The following is a 20,797-nucleotide window of genomic DNA, read 5'->3' on the forward strand; positions in this document are numbered from 1 at the left end:
GATAGAGAAACACCCTCACAACATGAACAAGCGTGACGACACGTCCCGCCTGCCAGACATCTGGAAATTAGCCCTCCCCACAAAAACCGACACCAGAACCAGAGGCACACAGAACGCCGTCACCAATCAACCACACCAGACCCAAACCCAGACCCTCTCCACAGACATATTACAGACTCCATCCAGTAGCCAAACTATAGTGGCACCTCCGGATGCTGCACCCCCCTGCAATCCCTACACAGATCTGGCTGGCACAAGGCACAAAACCATAGCTCGCCCCTATACACGAAGCCAAGCCAGAGCACAACTAAATGCAGCACAGCCATCTTCTCAGAAAAACTCTTCACAAGCTCAAGAGGTCAAGACACGAAAGCTTTAGCAACTAATCTACACTTAATGACCCACCCAGTGATATTCAGAATATCACTCATGAAATCACCCAAGATATCCCTTTAGTAATTAAGGAACAAAAGAAGAAAAGGCACACTAATCTAGGAACTTCCTCTCTGCCCAGAACGTTGGAGGCTATACACCACACCCCTCAACAGTATTTATAGGAACTCAAACACCAGACTCTGCTCTGTTCCAGTAACAAGAAGCCGAAAGCACCAGCCTGAAGATGACGAGTGAGACCTCGTCGAAACGTCGCACAGACACCCCGACTCTTACACGGGAAGACACCCGAAGACACCAAAACCTGCATTCCTGTACCCGTGAAAATCTACGAAAGCATATATATATATTCAATATATTCAGCAGTTTACACAGCACAAAGTTTTCTAAAGTTTTGAGGATAAGAGAGGGAACACCTAGACATCTCAAGGAGGTTGATACATGTTTCTGGTTTACGTCTACTGAGTTTTCCAGAAGATCAGATGTTTGTTTAGACAACAGGGCTGTGGTTTCTTCACTTGGTGATTTTAATTAGCACCGTCACAGAATATTAAAGTAAGATGTAAATACATGTCTGGGAAACTGGCTTGGTTTTATTGTTCCAGCCGTTCTGGCATGGACAACAACAAGAGGCACAGCTTAGCGTGCATCATAGTAAACTGTCTTAGTCCAAAGAGGTTCACCACAAACAGATTCAAAGCTGGAGAGACGTTAGAAAGAATCATGACAAGAGCCCTAAGTATAAAGAGGTGAGTGGGACGAGCAACAAAATGTTGCCATGTGGAGTTCTCTGTTCAAGAGTCTCTCTTCCACTCTGCTCCTCTTCCACCCAATTTCTCTCTCTTCCTCCTCATTTTCAGCATTGTTTGTTTCCTGAGCATACTCAGTATTCATGGAGCTGTTTGGGGTTTCTAGCCCTCTTAGGGGGTTCTCCCCCTGATTATTTATTGTACTTCTGAAAAATCTGGGGTCTCCCCACCCCACTTGCTGAGGCCTCCCTCTCATATGTGAATGGTGGCGTTTTGGCTACACATGGACCAAGATTCAGAGCATTATTTCTAAAAGGTGGCCAATATATACAGAACAGGATGTGCAATCATAGGCCCCATCTGTACAATACTTTACAAGCAGTATCATGCCCCAAGCAGTATCGTGCTTCTCCCAAAGAACCCTGGGAACTACAGTTTGTTAAAGGCGCTGAGAGTTGTTAGGAGACCCCATTATGGAACCTCAGTTCTCAGAGCTCTCTGCAAAGAGGAACTAACTGTCAAACCACTGAAGAATGAGAGCTCTCAGAGCAGAACAGGGGTCTCCTCACAATGTTCAGCATTCTTAACAAACTGCAGTTCCCAGAAATCCTTAGGGGAAGCCATGACTGTTTAAAGTGGCATGATACTGCTTGTAATCCAATGGGAATCCATTCTGGCTCTTCCAACTGATGCCAGCTGCAACCTATAGGATATTTCCTTTGCACATTTCCCTTCAACTGCTTTTGATTTCTCTCTCCCCCCCCCCCAATATTTGTTCTTAGTGTTCCAGGGCAGGGCATGTTGTCCTATACGAAGGATGCCCAGCTATGCCTTTTAGTTGCATTTTAGCATTTGTTCTGGAACACTTTGATAGTCCTTTACTATGTATCCTTTACCTAAATCACTATCCTAATCTTATTTTGGAAAATGGGACATACCTCTTTACACAGGGGTATCTTTGTGTGAGTGCCACAGTGGGATAGATTTTCAGCTACCATGGTTGTTGCTTTGAAGTCCTTACGCCACACCCTCATTGTACCACAAAAGTCTTCAGTTTCTTTACCTGCTTTGTATGTGCTGTGTCTCATTTTGGCCCCTTCAGCAGAGTAGACATGATGTGGCAACACAGTCCACAATTGTCCTCTTATACGATATGCCATTAAACTTTTGAGAGTTGCACTTTTGAAACTACACTGTGCTCTCAGAAGTCATCTTAATTTGTCCTGATGCCCAGAAGAATATGGAGTATTATTAGATTTGGGCTGCTTTGTGGGGTGTGTTGGGGTTGTCTTTCCAAAAATACTTTGCAGTTATTTAATCCATCATGTATTTTATTCTCTTGGAACATACTGCAGACCAGAATTGGGAACAAGGAAGGCAGCAGAAAAAAAACCCAGTACAGGATTAATGTATCACATGAAATAGCCCATTTATTGGACAGTAACAGTTGCAGAGAATAGGGAAACAAATCCCAGACACATAGTTGGTTGCAAAAGGGTTAAAAAGGACCTTCTGCCACTTTACTTATGAGATTCCTGAAGTATAGGGGGAAATGTATTTTCAGGGGGGAAAGATGACAAAAGCTTTTCTACTCTCCTCAATAATCTCATAAAAGAGATTTATAGCTTTGGAATACATGAACATTTTTTGAACTTCCTTTCTGGAGGGAACACAAAGAAAAGCTGGGTTGTTTGTGGTTGTAGAAGAATCAGAGGTAACTTTATAGAAGAAATGCAGGTAGCTGCCAGAGACGTGCAAGCAATTTTAATGCAATATCTTCCCCTCTTCTTCTTTTTTTCTCCTTCTGTCTTTTTTAATATTTATGCTGTCCATGTTTTTTCCCCTTTTTTCCTAAATAAAGTGAAATGTCAAATCAGTAGAGAATTAAATCATATTTATATATATATAAAAGAAAAAACCCAAAAGGGCATCTGATGTTTTACAGACATTCCAACACCTTCAAGGAAATTTGAACTCACACCAAAGAGTCTGACATTCATTTGGATCTCCATCTGCAATGAAGCACATGTGTGCACACAATACACATTGAACCGCTAACTCTGGAAAAAAAAAGGGGGGGAGAGAGAAAACCCCTCCCTTCTCTCAAATTATAGCAACAATCTACCATTCTTTTGCAGCCACACAAAGGCTTGGGTATTTTCAGATACCACACGACACTGCACCGTTTTCTCAAAGTAACCCATTGTTTTGTCACAGAACTTTATGGTGGAAAAGTTGTACCCCGGACAGAAGCCAAATTGCTCACTTTCAGCATGAAGGCAGTTTGAGTTGGAGATACACACTGCTCAGAATTGCCTTGATAGCAGTCTCCCCATAGGTGGAATTGACGTGGGAAGAGTTGCATTACTATCTCCTTCCTTAGGTTTTCCCCTGCTCAGCTCAGCTTGCTTTCATTGTTCTCTTGAACATAAAATATAAACTTATTTTCATTGCATGATCCACGAGAGTCGGTTAAAAAATGGATTATGTTATTAACATCCTCATTAACTTTAAAGAATACACCTCTGTACCAACCAGCTAATGCAGTGATAGCCAATGTGGTGCACTCTGGAAGTAGGATGCAGGTGGCGCTGTGGTCTAAACCACTGAGCCTCTTGGGCTTGCTGATCAGAAGGTCAGCAGTTCGAATCCATGCGATGGAGTGAGCTCCCGTTGCTCTGTGCCAGCTCTTGCCAACCTAGCAGTTTGAAAGCACGCCAGTGCAAGTAGATAAATAGGTACCACTGCGGCAGGACAGTAAACAGCGTTTCTGTGTGCTCTGGTTTCCGTCACGGTGTCCCGTTGCACCAGAAGCAGCTTATTCATGTCGGCCGCATGACCTGGAAAGCTGTCTGTGACAGACGCCAGCTGCCTCGGCCTGAAAGCGAGATGAGCACCGCAACCCCATGGTTCCCTTTGACTGGACTTAACCATCCAGGGGTCCTTTATCTTTCCCTTTTTCAACCTCTGGAAGTTGAACACTATTTTATTTTAAATGATTATTATTTATTAAATCTGTATACTGCCCTTCACCCAAAGATCACAGGTTGGTTCGCAACATAAAAATACAGAATGAGAACCTAAAATACATACTTAAAAAAACAAACAAACAAACAAACAAACAAACAAACAAACATAACCAATAGCCCCCATTAGCCAGGCTTCCTGGTGATGATGGGATTTGTAGCTCATGACATCAAGAGAGCACCATGTTGGATAGCCCTGATAAACCTCCACATTGCATTGTTGCACATGATTTGGAGAAGGATTGCTGCTGTTGGAGGTAGAGAACCTTTGGATCCATTCTGCTGCTGTTAAGGGTGTTCAGTTCCAGCCCCTGGCTCCTTGCAATGTTCTGCATGTGATGTCAGGATATTGTGTCGGCCCCTCTCACTCATCCTGAGAAGCTGGCGCCTCTGCCTACTCGGAATAAGGCCCATTTCCTGCTTACTTCCAGACACGTTGGGCTAGGATTGTAGCCTTAGCTATGCAAATGGGAAGCATATTTAAGATGCACCTTTTTTTCTGCTTGCGTTCCTAAGGCAATGTAGGTAGGCAGCTCCCAGTTTAAACCATCATATAACTGTGAATCAGAGAGATGCCTCTCTTGCTTAGACACAGCAGTAAAGTAGAATGGATGACAACTGCACTTTAAACAAAGCCCTTCCCGTTACAGAGAAATCATGCTAGCGACACAGTAATCCTCATCTAAATCTTCATGTGCATTTTGTCAGCTTGGCGGGCAATTCTGAACAAGGCCCTTTTGAGCTTTCAGATTGTCAGGCAGTGGGTTTTCTTGTTTTGTTTTGCTTTTGCACTCCTACAAGTCACCTTCAGCTCTTCTTTCTGAACCAATATCCAGACGCGGGAAGGAAATTGAGATCACGGTAACCATGGTAAGTTCTCAAGCTTTAATGTCATATGCTTTGTTTTCAAATGTAGAACAGCCTACCAACATAAATAAATGCAGGCATATCTTAAAACAGTTCCTCTCTTCATTTTACCCCTCCCTCCAATTCTGCCCTTCAGTTAGGGATGAGGAATTTGATTCAATTCACCTTTAATGGTGAACTTACCTAATTTCCTTTTTCCAAAACAATATGCAAAGCAAAGCACAGCCAGCCCACAAAATTTACAGTCCTCCAAATTTTGCAATCCTCCAGCCAAGTAACGTGTGCAAAAATGCATAAACTAGGCTAAAGTCAGCATACAAAAGCACACACACACACACACACACACACACACACACACATATATATTCAAGAACATAACATTATAATATGCATCACATTTGGCAAAATCTCCCTCAAAAAATTGTCTTATTAGGAGAAATTGGCACTAAAAGGCTGGTGAATTTTCATATGGACTTTTAACTTATTCTTTTTAAAAATCGCAAACTGGTGTGGAAATGTGGAGAATGGAACTTAAGACTGGGGGGGGGGACGGGACAGGACAGATTCACCCATCTCTGCCTACATGGTTTTTTCATTTTTATTTAAAAAATGATTTCAGTGGTGCTGTTTGGGCTGGACTTTGGTCCTGTGACCCACCTAGCAAGAAGCCACCCACCCACCCCTGCTCCCCCCCCCCACAGCAGGGCTGAGTTCCCACATGTCAAAGTAAGTGAAGAAAGACACATTGCCATCGAAGGAGCCTAATTTAGAATCTAAAATTATCTAACTGCACCACTGCTTGATTTTGTTTCATGGAAGGAGAATCTCTTTGTAGCTAAATGTTGCAGGAGCATGGGATTTCTGGGCTTATTAAAATAAACACGCTCCACAGTGTTGAAAAGCTCATCCTCAAGACATAATATTTTCCACTGCAGATTGAGTCTGTTTTTTTAATCCAGATGCATTGTCCTTTTTTTTTTTTTTTGGCAAGAGTCTTTTGTTCTGTTATTACCAGATATGTTTTTTTTTTATTACTATTACTTTAAAAAATATTTTTTTTAAAAAAACAAAACACTTCAGATGGAAAAAGCATGCCTTCCTGATTTGTGATGTAGCGTTAATTTACACAAACACAGTAGTTGGCGAAACTGAGAGACAGGCAACTTTACACAGTGCCAATGGTGATGAGGATGCATATTGCCGCATGCCACCCCAATATCTGAGCGGCGAGAGCGTTCCAAGTGCTTGCCCAGAGTTCGTCTTTCCTTTGGAATGAGGGGTGGCAGAGACTTCTGTGTCTTTATGGCATATTTACACATACAGTGGTACCTCGGGTTACATACGCTTCAGTTACAGACTCCGCTAACCCAGAAATAGTACCTCAGGTTAAGAACTTTGCTTCAGGATGAGAACATAAATTGGGCGGCGGCGGGGCAGCAGCGGGAGGCCCCATTAGCTAAAGTGGTACCTCAGGTTAAGAACAGTTTCAGGTTAAGAATGGACCTCCAGAATGAATTAAGTACTTAACCCGAGGTACCACTGCATATACAAACTGAGCCTATGATGGAGGGGTTCACAGCATTCGCACCCAAGAAGGTCTTGCTTCTCCTGTAGCCACAGCCTTGGATTGCAACAAAAATAAGGCATGGCTCTGTCTCCCAGATGCCCAGCCTGCAACCTGCCAACTTCTAGCTTCTAGCTCACATAACTGCAGTCTCAACTTTGGCCTTTGGCCTTCTAACGCCCAGTGAACTGAGGGAGGGAGGGAGGGAGCCCACCCATTTGAGCTACTTTGGAAAAGGAGCGTGAATGAGGAGAGCCCCAAAGACCCAACGGAGAGGAGCCTTTGGCTCCAAAACTCATCTCCGGTATATAGGATTAGGAGCATAGGAGCCAACTCCTAGGGGCCAAGGGGTCTTCAGCCCTCCAATAAAATATTTGTAGGTGCCGTCGCCCCCAAGTATATGGGTATTGCCATTCAAATGGTGTGTTTGCACTGTGCCACATGATCAATTATGCAGGGCGGGGTTTACCTGCCCCCCCCATATTTTATTCAAGTTGGCACCCCTGATTAGGAGATAGTGGTGCCTTTTACTTGAAACAGTTTTTGAAAGGAAGATATTTAAAGGCTTTAATTGTGAACATCTTATTCGGGATTAAGGCCAGAACCTTCAACAAGAATCTTTTGGATATATATTTCTTTTTAAAAATAAAAAATAAAAAGGTGTCCATTATGGCTTGGCTTAAAAGAAAGCAAATGTTAACCTGAAATTTCCAAAGCTATATACACCAATGCACTCTACGATCTGCAAAACTGGGTCATTTATTCAACATCTTTATATGCTTTTGAAACTTGTTTCAGGGCATATGTTGCTGTACTGAAGAAATGTACGGTGCCTATTAATTATATATGGTGTACAATGAAAAAGTGATGCAAAACACATTTTCCAGTTTGACACGGAAAACGGAACTTTTAAACCCACTTTCTAATTTTAGTATTCAAGGTAAGAGTCCTCAAACAGCATATACTGATGTTACTGAAGTCAAGGGGACATAGCTGTCAACTTTTCCCTTTTCTTGCGAGGAATCCTATTCGGAATAAGGGAAACGTTGACAGCTATGCAAGGGGAGAAAGAAAATGGTTTAAATATAATATCCCACTATATCTTTTCAAGCCTCCATTTGCCTTTGGGTTCAAAAAAGGCATTCCCCAGAAAGATGAGGTCACCAGTTCTAGGGTATGTATTCAGCGATATTCAGTATAGTATTCAAGTTCAAATGCCTTCTATTGTGCTCAGTAACTGGAAAAGTTGAAGAGATAATGGTTTTTTAACAAGTGACTTACTCCTGTTGACAAAATGCAGATGGCTATCCATGTGCTGGCAAAAACTGTCAACATTTCCTGACCACTGTGTGATTTCTTGGTAATTCATATGCCACAGTTCACCAGAGGCCGTGGTAGGTAAACAGTTTCAGGTGTGTAGAGAATCCTCTTGTTCTGCAACAGGAAAATAAGCATTCTGTGCCTACAACTTCCAAATTCTGCAACAAGGAAATCCATGTCCGAAAGTTATATTTTCTGAATGATACTATTTTATGCAAAAAAGTAAAAAAAATAAAACACCACCCTGTCCACGTTTTGAGCAACAATTAGCTCTCTAAAAAACACAAAAGTCCAAAAGAATACAGTGGTACCTCAGGTTACATACGCTTCAGGTAACATAAGCTTCAGGTTACACACTCCGCTAACCCAGAAATAGTGCTTCAGGTTAAGAATTTTGCTTCAGGATGAGAACAGAAATCGTGCTCTGGCGGCGCGGCAGCAGCAGGAGGCCCCATTAGCTAAAGTGGTGCTTCAGGTTAAGAACAGTTTCAGGTTAAGAATGGACCTTCGGAATGGATTAAGCTTACTGTATGTAAGCTGTCTGAGTATCTTATGGTAACCAATTGTATTGTTAGTAGTTATTTCTAGCGTATACCTCTGCATGTCTACTCAAAAGTAAGTTCAAGCAAGTGTGGGGAAACGGCCTCCAGATCTTTACATACTTCTTCTTTGGCGATCACTCGTGGCCGAGTAAGATTGTCTTCCATGAACATGATCTTAACAGTGAGTCTTTAAGTGACTCTGGAGGCCAATTCTGGACCCACACGTCCTTCCACAGTGGGGACATTGGTTCCCGGGCAGGAGTTGATCACGGTGTGGATTTGCCAAGCGTGCCTTCCTCTTAGCACGTTTCTCCCTTGCGTTCCGAGTTAGAAAGTTAAGGATAACTCATTGGCAGCAGATGACATAGAACCATTTCTATGGCTTGGGTTTTTCTATAGATCCGACTGCTGCACAATGCACCATTTTCAAAGATGTGGAGGGGCCCACTAGAGGTTAATGAATGAATAATTGCTGTGGATAGGCACAGGCTGAAAGTATTTCCTGCATATTTAAGAAAATCTATCAAATTAAAACTAGCCTTCATCAGGACTTCAGATTTTGTTTTTATTGGACGTAGAACAATGGTTAAAGTCTGGTTGTTGAAAAGACCCTATTTAGTATCCAGTGGAAGCAAAAACATCATGGAACACAGCAATCTTGGTATTAGACCTTCCCCCTTTCCCCCTGCACTTTGTGATAGGAACTGCTGCTTGCATAGTCTGGGTTGATATTATTACATTGGACATGGCCACATCTCATTCTCTTGTGTTCTCTGCTTGCTATGATTTGGTTTTGTTCATGCAGTTGACACGTAATGCTGAAGCCAAACCATGACTTAGCACCAACAAAACATGTGGGTTTGCTCCTTCTCTGATCCTGCGGCACCCATGTCATGGTTTGCCATATCCAGGTGATACCTGAAGGATTGTCTCCACCCCCAACATCCAGCCCGGGCACTGAGGTCCAGCACCGAGGGCCTTCTGGCGGTTCCCTCGCTGTGAGAAGTGAGGTTACAGGGAACCAGGCAGAGGGCCTTCTTGGTAGTGGCGCCTTTCCTGTGGAACGCCCTCCCAGCAGATGTCAAGGCAATAAACAACTATTTTACTTTTAAAAGACAACTGAAGGTGGCCATGTTTAGGGAAGTTTTTAATATCTGATGCTGTATTGTTTTTAATATTTGGTTGGAAGCTGCCCAGAGTGGCTGGGGAAACCCAGCCAGATGGGCGGGGTATAAATAATAAATTATTATTATATTAATAATAGAAATAGGAGCCCCTCCAGCTGTGTGTCAGCCTTTCTCCAAACCTTCATGCAAATGAGAGTAAATCTTGGCCTTACTCCGAGCTCTCTCATCTTGGCCTTACTCCGAGCTCTCTCACGAGTGCAGATAGTTTAAAAAGAGGTGGCGTCTCTGGAGGTTGTGGGGCAGCAGTGGGAGGGGATAGAGGCAAAGTTCCATTACGCAAGCGGAAATCCACTCACACAACATTGAATTCTGCTCATAGTGAAAATGGGGTTTTTAAGCAGAAGTGGGAGTTAGCAGACATGAATTCCATTTGGGGTGTTCCGTTTCATAAGTCACAAAATCCTCCTAAACGATATCCCACATTTGGCATAAGTTTCCTCATGCTTTTGAAGAGGCAAACAGTTAAGGCAGATAATCATTCTCCACAGATTCCCATTACGTCTTTATGTGCCATTTAGATTCTCTGGACCCCGTTTGATCCGTCTGTTGGTGAATGACTGAGACATGATGCCATATTGAAGTACTCTAGCCAGCAGCATTCTGTCTCTATAAGGAAGGAGTAAGTTGGGGATTTGACACGTTAGATCCACATTGTTTCAAGGCATCACATTCCTTTTTTGTTCACCACCATAACCTACAACATTTCCAGCAACTAAATATAATGTCTAGGGGATAGTTGGCTACAGTGTAAACACTTTTGTTATGAAAGTGCAAATTCCAAGTAACTGTACATCCAGCATGTATCATTTAAGATTGTCACATTTAATAAAACATCTTGAAATGGCCATTATTCCAACCGATATTATCTATATTTATTCAGGTGTGAACGCGAATTCTTATACTTTTTTTCAGATGCAGTAATCTGAATCACCCTTTCTCCAGTATCCTTTTGGACCTGGTAGTTGTTCTGCTAAGCAATTTGTTTCTTTAATTTATGCTCTGCTCTTTAAAACAAATCGTATTGAGTTTCCTACCCCTAGCGCAGAGGTTTAAATTGTTTTTTTTTTCTATAAAAAAGTCTGTGCGATTGGATGGAGCATCCATTATTTCCATTCTGCAGAGTGTATCATTTCCCTATCTGTAATCATAATGCAAAGGGATGTGGAAATGCCACCCATTCATACAGGAAATTTGGCTAGGAATTCTATGTGATGCATTCAAAAAATGAAAAAGAAAGAAAGAAGTATAAAAAACAATTTTTGTGTGTCACTATACTGTCCGGTTTAAGATGAAATACCTGTTTGAGTCGTTAATTATGATCTGAATTTCCTTCTGGGTAGAGAAATGTTATTTCTCATTTTAGTTGCATTAGTTAGGGAGGAGTGTGGGGGTTTTCTTGGAGGGAAGGAGGGAGGAAGTGGCCCTCCTGCATTGATGGCTAGACACCCTGTACCAAATCCAGCATCCATCTTCCCAATGCTGGCAATCTCTACTTGTTGATAAAAAACATCTTTTGAGATAACTAGGTCAGTTATTGTGCTAATTTAAAATAACAAAGGTATTAAGAGGCAGATCATTATATATAATAGGCAATGAAGACAGTGTTTTGGACCCATCTGCACAGCGTTCCTCTGGCAAACATCTGCTCCTCAGACCACCCCTGGGTCACATCCTGACATTGGATATGTCTGCAGAGGAAATCTGCATTTGCACTGGATTCAGCAACTGACTAGGGTTCCATCCAAACTATGAGTTCTTTTGTATCACCATCCAAGCTTTCATAACCCCTGATATATAAAGTGGGTAATGGGCATTGGAGCTGAGCACTCTTCCTTCATCTCTCTTTTCTCTTCCTCCCCCCTTGTGCTGTTTGTGCCATACTCCTGCCCTGTATACCTGCCAGAGGTATTGGTTGCATCAGAGCTGGTCTACTCTGTCTTCACGACAGGATCATAAGTCAGGAATGAAATGTTAAAACTGTGTACAAGTGGAGGAGGCGAGGGGCAAAGGAAGAGTGCTTGGTCCTTCTTTTTCATAAACCACGGTTTACAGGGCTCACAAACCATGGTTTAGAAGGCCTAGAATGATTACCTAAACTGTGCCAGTAGGTCAGAAATGGCCACTCACCCACTCCCGTCCTCCCGAAGCCATGCTGCCTTGCTGACCGTTGTTCTGCTCCCCAGGCTGTTGCATCACCCACCCAGCCCACCTTCTAACCTTGTCTTTTCTTGCAGGCTAACCTTTCCCCCCTTTTTCCAGGTACATGGGCATTGCTATGGTTGTATGATGATTCCTGTCTTTCAGTGCTGGGGAAGAATTTCCCCTGCTCTGCAGGTTTCGCCTTCCCCATAGGCCTTAGTTGGAATCCTTTAGTCTAATAACCGATGAAGGGGTGAAGCGGTGACTCATCCCTCCCGTGGCAGCAATAACAGGGTACCCCATTAGAGGGGTCTTGGGGGGAGTCTCTGTCCACAAGCGCACAAAAGGGGGCCCTAGAACTCCCCCAAGCATCACGGGGGGGGGGGAGCCGCCTGCATAAACACACATTTTGCAGTGGCCCATATTCCCGTTTGTTACCCTGTCATGCCTCAGACCTCCAGCTGGGGGCTGAGAGGAATACACACCCAGTGCCTATGCCAAGGTTTCCTACATCTGAAATTTTTAATTAAATTGTGGCCAATTTAATCCCAAAATATGTTGTCATGTCTTCTCCTTTTATATGGAGGTCTGGTTTCCAGAGATGGGGGGTGGGGGAACTGTGCCTGGGCATGCAAATCACAAAAAAAGAAACATGTGTGATAGTTTAGAGGCACCCTTAGGGAAGGGTAATGGAATTGGGATTCATCTAATGAAGCTGAGAAGACCATGTAGAAGTCTCTAACTGAAGACAAAACTATATGCCTTCCAGCCTCCCCACAAAAACCTATGGATTGTGCTCCCTGCAATTCCAATGATGATTGACTTCAAGTATTCTCCATTTCCACTTTCCATTTCATATCACTCTTATTCATTTTCTTTCCCCTTTTCATCAGTCACTCATCTGATCATTTTTAATTGTTCAGCCACCAACTGTTGAACAATACCAACAGTCACTGGGAGATTCAAAGGTACCTTGATGTTTTGGCTACTGTTAGCAACTCAGTTTACCTTAATATTTCCATGTTAAGATCACAGCCACAGCATATCTTACCAGATGAGAAATTCTTTCCCATGGCTTAAAATGGCCACTTTACTTTTAGTTCTCTCCAGAGATAGAAAAGAAGGTGTCTTTCTTGGATAGTATGCATATTGACTGGAGAATGTGTATATTGTCCAAAGAATATTCAAAATGCAGTTGAGCTATGCACATCCCCTAAGGCCTGTTGGAGATACTGTATATTGATTAGGTTATGTACACAATTCCCTCTTCATGTACATGATCCATGAGGCTTGGACAATGTGCACAATGGCTGGTTGTTATGCCTATTAACCACTCAACTTACATTCCCCTTAACATATGTGTATGTGTGCAGCAAACCGTCAAGATACAATAGAAAATGTGTGATGAGAATCTTAGCAATTTGCTCACAGTGACGAGACTTGTTAAGGATCTATCAAGCCTTTATATTCATAGTGTCATCAAACAGCTTTGTGCATATTCATTTTAAAAAGCCTTAGTAAATCATGGAAACTTCCATGATCTCATTCAGTCATTCCCTTATGATTGCTACAATATCCATCCTTTCTTTTGGGGAATTTATAAAAGGGAGGACTTTACATCTCAAGTTTACTTTGGCAAAGACATGGAAACCAATTATTACAGTTGGCTATACTGTTCCTGTGATTAGTACTGATATAATCAACTTTTTAAATGAATTTTTTTGGGGAGATAGGTATCATCCTCATTTGGGTGTAGTTTTCAGACAGTACTTGTTTCACTTTGGGTCTGCTTATTCTGATCAGTTGCATCAAGAATATAAAGAGTCTCTGACAAGGGAAACTTCAACTATAAGGCTGAAACACAGGGAGCTACCTTATACTTGGTGAGACCCATGTTCCATCTGGCTCAGAACTGTCACCTCTGAGTGGCAGAAATCTCTGGCAGAGGTCTTTCACATTACTTGCTACTTGTCCCTTTGGACTAGAGATGTCAGTGATTGAAACTGAGACATTCTACAGGCAAAGCAGGTGTTCTGATTCTGAAATATGGTGCCACTGCTAGGATGTGGCCTCCTCAAGCAACAGACATCTGAACCTCACCTGCTGGATCATCACCCTGTTGTGGTGAGTGGGCTTGCATGTTCCCATGACCCTTGTGAGCGAAGCCATTGGGAGTCTCGTACACCCAGCAGGGTCACCCAAGGCGGTAAGGTCAAAGGGGAGGAGCTAGACAAAGAATGACCCAAAAAGTCCTCAGTGGCAGAACAGGCAAAAGATAACAAGCAGTATGTTACAACAGCTGTGAAGGCCTTTACGAAAGGTGTCGTGGGTTCTGAAGATGCTCAAACTCAGGATGAGATGGGGAAATGTGCTAAGAGAAAGGCACATTGGGCAAACCCTCACCATGATCAGCTCCCGCCCAGAAACCTATGTCCCCACTGTGGAAGGACGTGTGGATCCAGAACTGGCCTACACAGTCACTTACGGACTCACTTTTAAAACTGTTTATGGAAGACAATCTTACTTGGCTATGAGTGATCTCCAAAGAAGAAGACGACATCTGAGCATGTATGGGCAACTCCACAAAAGCTTATACCAAGAACAAACTTAGTTGGTCTCTAAAGTGCTACTGGACATTTTATTTAATTTTTATATATATTTTGACTATGTCAGAGCAACACGGCTACCTACCTGAATCCTTCAATTTTTGTTTCTCTCATTTTTCCAATTTTAAGTTCTATCCTTCACACTTCCATGTCACTTTGCAAACTTTTTTTAAAAAAATCATGAAAATCCACCAGCATTTTAGTGCAAATTTCTCCTGATATATACATTTTAATGCAATTTTTCCCACAATACACATTTTTTCCCCAAACCATATTTTCCCTAATATAATGCATTTACATGTTATTTTCACTATACATGTATTTGTATGCACACTTTACTTTAGTATGTACATTTTTGTACCCATTCCTTGACTGGAGAACAGCACTGCAAAATCTGAATAAATGCAAATCTCAAAGGATACTTGTGTTTTGGTTCACTTCAGAAAGTGTAAATTAGGTAGATCCACCTTTAAATGTGAACTGAATCTGATTTCTCCCCCATCCCTACTTCTGAGTAGAATTGCAGTGGATTTGTGATTAGTTTATCATAGAGATGTTTAGTTTTGCTTTCACATGATCAGTTGAGCTCAGGTATTGTTCAGCTGCCTCACACGAGCTTCTCTGATTTGCGCCCCAGGGACACATGGAAATTTCAACATGAAAATCAAAACTCAGTAAAATTCAACTTAGCACTGATTACATATCTGTGTAGAGGATAATTTGTACACATGGTGAAAAATTGGTTTGGGAATAGGTGGACCAAGTTTTGAAACATGTTGCGAAGTGGTTGTGTGAGATGAGTGTCTCTGCAAATCCAAGCCATAATTTCCGAGGCATTTTCCATTGCTGTCATGAAAACTTCTCAGAGTTGGTCAGCAGGCCAGCAGTCAAACACTTATATATACTGAAGGAAACATCAGGACTTGAACATCTAGTGAGGTGATGACATGGCCACTTTGCCAAGAGTCTCCAGACTTGGCTTGGAGGAACTCAACCTAGTGTTCTTTCACTGTCATGTCAGTTTTAAGAATGCAGCTATTTCTCGTGACTTTCTTTGAGCAGAAGAAGCTGGGTCAACTGAGTATCAGTTGAAAGGAAGCACAAACACAGCCAAAGCAAACAAACTCTTCAGCATTCAGATTGAGAAAACAAACTCTTCAGACCATGCTTTGCAATACTTAACCTTCAAACTAGGACTTGGAATGACTGTGTTCCATAAAGCATAGGCCCAATGAAAGGTATCAGCTTACAGTAGTTTGTCACATAAGGAGACCCAAATATTTTCTGCTTCAACTTATATTTCATGCTTAGATATTAATGTCAGTTTGTCATAGTATACACAGCAAATGTTTTAAGGGCTGAGATGAAATTTGGCACTTTTTTTGGCTGTAGAATTTCCACAGCAGGAAACAATCTTCCTTAAAAGAAACCCCCATTTCCGATTTTTATTGACATCCTTTCGTAGCTGATCATTTGAAGCAAACGTTGTGAGCCAGGGGTAGATGTTAAACATTTATGATGGATGATGTCTCTGTTTAGAGACAACTGTGCATACCAGCATTTTTCTTTCCTGTTGGGCCTCAAATGGATATGATACTCTAACAGCCTAGCAGACTAGGTCTGAAACAATTAAACTTGGATGGTGCCATTAACTTGCTCTCTTCACTTTCTTGCTCAGGGTCAGCCAGCCACAGAATCTGATTTCTATTGCAGCAGAAAGCAGTATTTAGGGAGAGTGAGTGAGTCTGTTTTCTAACAATTCAACAGGCTCAAAAGCAGCAGAAAAGTCCAGGTTTGTTATGCTAGCTTTTAAAACTCATGTTGTTATTATTCTCCACCTTTTATAATCAGGGACGGGTAGTACACATTGTGCTCCTTCTGGGGTCGTTTGTACATAGTTGGTCCCCACCCTGCATTCAGCTCTCGCCTGTGGTTCCTAGAAGTTGTCAGCATGCGGCAGCAGCCACACCCCAGGAAACAGCTTCAACTGGCTGGCTAAACCAGGTGAGGGTAGTTGATGGGTCTCCAAACCCTCAGTGAGTTAGGGTCTTCATCTGCATGCAAAGACAAGCTCCGGTGGGTTGAATGGATGAGACCAATAGTTGGCCTAACAGTCTAGAAGCAGTTTCTGTATATCCTGTAAAAGGAAGTGAGGGGCAGGTGGGGCTCTGCCCTATACCTCCACTGCCTTGTGGGATAGCTTTGGGAGAAGAAAGGGCTAAGCAGTAGACCCGACACTAATCTGGAGTGAAGTCCTTAAGATAGTTGGATGGTGCCTTATATGCCTCCACCTGACAACTCCCACAGCCAAGCTGGTGCCAAACAGATTGCTCAGCTTTCCTTTGGACCACATCAGCGAGGCTGAAGGGTAGAGGGAGGTCCTGTCACCTGGGGAGCCCAGCACCTCCATCCACACTGCCCTGGATTGTGACCCAGGGAGGTCACTTTCGATGCTGCTAACACCAGGGAGGCCAACTTGGGCCCCAGGTTATGGGTGCCCAGTGCGTGTGACATCATGACATCATATGTGGCATGTCATGACATCATGTGTGCTCCCCAGCCTCAGAACCTGACTTCCGGTGGCCTCGCGAGACCTTGGAGATGCTTTGCAAAACCTCAGAAGTTGCGTCAGGGGCTCTGCGGACACCCACACCAATTCGTTTTGACAGAGCATTTGCCCATCAAGACCAGTTGTCCACCAAGCACCCAGGGCCAAGACTTACTATGTCTGCCATGAAAATCATTCACGACATCCCGTGTGAAGGCTCCAAAGATGAGTGGATACAAGAAAAACAAAGCAGAATAGCCATCTGCTGTTCAACAAGGTTTTAAGGATTGCTGTATTTCAGCAGGGAAACGGTTAGAGAATCCTCCCCCCCCCCAAGCAATTCCCATCCTTGCTTCTATGACTTCTTCTAGCAAAGGGAAATACAGATTTCACCTTTATTCTCGCAGCAGCTGGGATGCATCAAGCACATTAATTCAGAGTCTATAAAAAGAGAAAGGCAGTAGCCAAACGGATGGAAAAAGATGTCATCAACAGAAGTAACACTAGTGTGTAGGACTGTATCCTCTGCTGAATAGCTTCTGTATGACCTCACCTACTGCACTAGCTGTCGGTGATTGAATTTCTTATTGCAAATGCAGGGGAAATTTAGCTACTTCTTGACACAGGAGGAAGGACGCATAATTCCATCATTTTCCATTTTCCATTGTTTTAGAGCTTCCTGCATGGTCCTCCAAAACATTTTTGGTGAAACCAAACTTAGAGCATCTTGTCATCTAAAGCCCCATCTGCACTATACATTTAAAGCAGAATCACGCAACTTTAAACAGTCATGGCTTCCCCCAAAGCATCCTGGGAGCTGTAGGGTGTAGACAGTTGTTGTTCCCCTCCCAGAGCTACAATTCCCAGAGTTCCATGGGAAGAGGGATTGACTGTGAAACCACTCTGAGAAGCCGATGAGTGCCTATTTGGAAATTAAAGGTAAAGGGACCCCTGACTATTAGGTCCAGTCATGACTGACTCTGGGGTTGCGGCGCTCATCTCGCTTTATTGGCTGAGGGAGCCGGCGTACAGCTTCCGGGTCATGTGGCCAGCATGACTAAGCTGCTTCTGGCGAACCAGAGCAGCGCACGGAAACACCGTTTACCTTCCTGCTGGAGTGGTACCTATTTATCTACTTGCACTTTGACGTGCTTTCGAGCTGCTAGGTTGGCAGGAGCAGGGACCAAGCAATGGGAGCTCACCCCATTGTGGGGATTCAAACCGCCAACCTTCTGATCGGCAAGTCCTAGGCTCTGTGGTTTAACCCACAGCGCCATCCACGTTAAGTCCCACTGTATTCAATGGCGCTTACTCTCACATACCCTCCAAGTGTATTTATTTTCCAGGAACAATCCCGGATTTAAAGAAACCAGTCCTGTTTATGATTTGATCCTGGAATGTTCTGCTTTTCCTTAGGATGTCCCTATTCTCACCAGAGAAATGTTGGAGGGTATGGACAGTGCTGTCTTTAGCATATGCACCGCCGGGATGCAAAGATCCACCCAGTGCCCCCAAATTTAGTTTAGCCCCCAAATCAACACCACCACACTTAAACTTATAAGTATCGTTTAGGCACCTACTTAGGAGAAACATCAGTCGTGTCAAAGATGCCGCTGCCCCCGCTGCCCCATAGCAGCTCAATATAATAGGTAACATAATATTTTGATGTAAGAGTTAATCTCACACGCACAGCGCCATTGTGAATGACAAGTGGCATTGCTGGCGTGTCACATCTTTGGTAAATGAGCACACAAAGTCGAAAGTCTTTTATTGAAACAGTAGGTATACATTTCGGTAATACCTAGGTATATATGTATTATGTTTTCTAGCTTGAACAAAATTATTTATTATTTCATGATAGGTTGATAGTTAAGAGCTTAGGTGGCTTCAGTGGTGGGCTCCTGGCGCCCCCCAGAATTTGGTGCCTGGGTGCCCCGCACCCCTTGTACCCCCAGGTAAAGATGGCCCTGGGTATGGACCCCCAAGCCAAGGAAATACCGGGAGGTAACCATACAACCTTTAGAAGACATCTGAAGGCAGCCCTGTATACGGAAGGTTTAACCATTCATTATGTTTTTATTTATGTTGGAAGCCACCCAGAGTGGCTGGGGCAACCCACACAGATGACTGGTGTATTAACGACAACGTTGAAGGGTATGCCTCAGATAAGTGTGTATAGGATTGCCAGCTTGTACAGAAATCCAATGCAGGTCTACCCAGAAGTCAATTTCACTGTGTTCAGTGGGCCTTACTCCCAGGTAGGTGGATACACTTCATATCAATGGGTATATCTGGAGAAACGTACAATCCTTTCAAATGTGTGTGACGTTTTATGCAACAATGGTAGGGAGAGTGAAGCAAAAATATGAGACCTAATTGGAAAGAACAGGAAGTTAGATATGACTTGCTTGTGTCATTGGTTTTAGCTGGGCTCGGTCACAACTAACTCTGCCTTGGTGCAAGTGTATTGAGAGAGCTGTGTGCTTATACAGCTGATAGATACACATTTGCTCCAGCCAACAACCATTGCAATTTGTGTATGCAAACACATACACACACACAACTAAGCAGATAAAACTATCATGTCTTAAAATTAAATAATAATCAATATTATTACTATTATCATTATTATTCCCTTGTTCACATCAATTCACTCATCCATGAACAGCCAACACCTCCCCCCCCCCCCGCTTTTTAGCTGTTTCTTCATTTTGGCCCCACTCTGGCTCTGTAGTCTGCTCTGCTTAAAACTGCAGCCCATGTTAATGTAGGTTTAGTAAACACAGTGGAGAATACAGGATTGCAGCACTATATTCAGCTATTTTTCACCTGAAACCTCTATATTATGCCATGGTAATTTACATTCTTGTAAGGTTCTGCTCCAGTTGAGGTCCCACATAGCTTTTCAAGCAATGGCTTATTTTCTGGGTGAAATATTTCAGGAGGAAATAAAGGTTTTGACTGGATTTTCAGTTGAGATCCAGCTTTTTTTAATGTGTTTCTCGAGAGGACATCCACCTAAGTAAATTTACAAGTAAAACTATGAGCTTTGTTTCCAGGGCTCTCCTGTTCTGTATATGGAACCAACAGCAGGAGTCAAAAAGACTCTGGCAAGAAAAATGCTTATGAGGCACCTCTGACCAAGAGTAACACTTTACACGAGACCACAGCAAAAGGTATAATTTTTGGTCCCATTGACAAAACCATAAATTTTCCAAAGGATGTGGAAGTATTTTCTAATACCTCACACATTTCCATTTTTCTCCTCTAAGCTAGGGGCAGTTTTATCTTTCATTCGCCTGCTGCGATGGAACCACATATTTACGTTTGCTTCCTCTTCTGAAAGCTCGCCAAAGTGGAAACCTCTGTACCAATGTGGCTGAAAGCCAGGCAGCAGCAGATGTTTTTCTAGGGAAATATATGACTGGCATATTGTAATTCTTTGATATGGTGTTTGGCTAGTTGCTGGCAGCAGCACATTCTGGTCTCAGGGCCTGATTAATCATGCTAGCATTACGGCTCCTGCGTGTTGAATAAAGTAGCACGATGCTTCGCTTCAAGGCTGGTGCCAGTGGTATCTACAGTTTGTGTTCTTTCTCCAAACGTTGCAGTCAGTCAGAAAAAAGGCCCTTTGTTTTCAATATTAGCCTCCTCCAACAGTACCGCTCACATATTGTCTCAATATGTGAGCAGGGTTGTGCCAACCAACCCCACCCCAACATCATGAGCTCTAGCTGGCGTCGCCCAGAGTGTCTGTGTGTACCGCACAAATCTCTGCAGCCAGGAAGCCTTCATAAGGGACAACTGTACCCAGAGGCCTTTGCAACATGTGCAGATGCCAGAAGGTATTACCTTG

Source organism: Podarcis vaucheri (assembly GCF_965113315.1).
Source record: "Podarcis vaucheri genome assembly, chromosome: 12".
NCBI lineage: Eukaryota > Metazoa > Chordata > Lepidosauria > Squamata > Lacertidae > Podarcis > Podarcis vaucheri.